The following is a 2,335-nucleotide window of genomic DNA, read 5'->3' as shown; positions in this document are numbered from 1 at the left end:
TCGTCATGTGCCTACATTTTCATCAGAGTCTCGGCAGGTAGTAAGGAGCCAAGGAGGCCATATACAATGAATGTACTTCTCTCTCTAAATCTTGGAACAACGTCTCAACCTTGCATCGCAAGTGTGAAATTTAATAAAATCAATAATAAAAGGATATCAAATCTGTGCTAGGGGTATCTGTTCCATTCTTCCAGATCTGGGCGCTCTCTCTCTCTCTCTCTGTCTCTCTCTCTCACACACACAACACACACACACACACATACATTGATTAGACCTCTACCCAATTGATTTGGTTACCTTCCCCTTCCTCCACTTGGGCGGTTCAGCCGCGGTTGCACAGAAAGAGGAGGCACCAGTTGCTTTCTTTTCAATCTTCCCGAATCCCTTTCCAATTTGTTGGGTTGTGGAATGTGGACTGGGGAATACCCATGTGAGTGCCAAGAGGTGTCCATGTGTGTGTATATTGTGTCAATCATAAGCGATGTGGGTGGGTACTGCAGGACGAGAGGGTCCGGACTCCCTTCCTCTGCTGTCAAAAGTGGCAAGGCTTTGTCCTCCCTCTCCACTACTCTCAAGCCACAGAGAGAGCTTTCACCTTTTCTTTCCCTTTTGGATGTGCATTTATCTGGCTTGTTGGTGTGTTTGCCCAACCGAACACAATCAACTTGAAGCAAGCATCTGGTTCTTTGTGTGCGCGCACTCTCTCTCTCTCTCTCTCTCTCTCTCTCTCGACTCTCTCTCGATCCTCTTCTCCTCTCTGTGTACTTGTTTCCCCTCTTTTCCAAGTCTCTTTCATTAAAATTTTCTTGTTTCTATCCCAGCGCTCTTGTTCGTTCTCTGGTTTGCCTTCTCATTTTGGGCATTTTTGGATTTGGGCCGTCAATTCTCTTCACTTTGTGCATAGCCCAGCTGTCCTTCTTCTCTTCTATTTGCTTAATCTTACTCTGTTTTTCTCTGTTTTTTGTTAGGGTTTCGAAGCTAGAGTATATAATCCGTCTAAATCCATCTCTTTCCTGCTTTTTAAGTCGTCAATATTAAGACAATGATAGTCCACCAGCTATGGAGATTTCCAAGGGATGCAACAGACTTAGCGGCTCTGCGTGCCAATGACACCAATGATAGAGGCGGTGGCAGCAGCAGCAGCAACCCCAACTCCTTCAGAAACTTCATACATGGCCTTGAGAAGCTTAGCAATGAGGAGCTGGGTCGGCTTCGTTATCTCATCTGGAGGTACCATGCACATGCAATTGGGCCTAATCAATGCCACTCTATGGTAGTTCAGCGCATTTGCGCACCTGTCGACCTTGTCTGGTCGGTTGTGCGACAGTTTGACAACCCCCAAGCCTACAAACACTTCATCAAGAGGTGCTCCATGCGTGGAGATGGGAGAGTGGGCAGCACCAGAGAGGTGGAGCTTGTATCGGGCCTGCCAGCCGCCTCCAGCACTGAGAGGCTCGAAATTCTGGATGAAGAGCGGCACATACTCGGCTTCCAAATTGTGGGCGGCGAACATCGGCTCCGCAACTACCACTCTGTAACGACACTTCATGTATTGGAGCTGGATGGAAACCCCTACACAATGGTAATAGAGTCCTATGTTGTGGATGTACCTGATGGAAATACGATGGAAGACACGAGAGCCTTTGTGGATACCATTGTGGGATACAATCTCACGTCCCTTGCGCGCATAGCAGAGCTTCAAGCTAGTTGCAAACAAGAGGAACTTCAGGGCAGTTTAATGTAGGGTAAGGGTAAAACTCTCTTGTATGTATTGGCGTATTGCTAATGCAATATGTACTCTGTTAGTTGACCTCATTACGGATGTGTGCGCCATTATCGATTTGTGTTGAGGCAGTGTACGATAGATCGTGAGCTGCGTTGCCGCCAAGGATAACCTTTTTGATGTTTTCCTTGGGCAGTAAGGTGGGCTAGGCTGTTGGGTGGATGTATCTGTTTAGTGTTATGACGATGGACAATTATTTTACATATGTATCTTGACAGAAGCATGTAGAAGGGAAGCCTAAGCATGTGTCATAAGTAAGCTATCTGGATGTATGTATGTACAATGTATTTCCACACTGGTATTATGATGTTTTGCACATTGCTAGTAATGTTCACCATGTTGGCACACAATTAATCAGGTTCTTTTAAGAGTGTTTTTGGTGGAACTTATGAAGCCGAGGCTTTCATCTCAATATGGGTTGTTGTTTCTCTTTCACAAGAAGATTTAGAAATTTTCTCATGTAGCAAAACGGAGTCTTTCTCATTGTTTTTCATACAATGCATAACATCATGAGCTTCTGCTCGAGAGGCACCGCATACCTAGCTAGGTACG

The 2,335-nt window shown here is 45.6% G+C and overlaps 1 pseudogene; it reads left to right on the top strand.

The window, feature by feature from the left end:
- Positions 1-205: 205 nt before the first annotated feature.
- LOC147448712 (abscisic acid receptor PYL11 pseudogene) lies at positions 206-2,099 on the top strand (annotated as a pseudogene).
- Positions 2,100-2,335: the final 236 nt, after the last annotated feature.

This window comes from Adiantum capillus-veneris, chromosome 10 (genome assembly GCF_014529385.1).
Source record: "Adiantum capillus-veneris isolate H3 chromosome 10, ASM1452938v2, whole genome shotgun sequence".
In the NCBI taxonomy this organism is placed as follows: domain Eukaryota; kingdom Viridiplantae; phylum Streptophyta; class Polypodiopsida; order Polypodiales; family Pteridaceae; genus Adiantum; species Adiantum capillus-veneris.
Note: the sequence above shows the minus strand (reverse complement) of the source record. Positions and strands in the feature narration are given on the sequence as shown.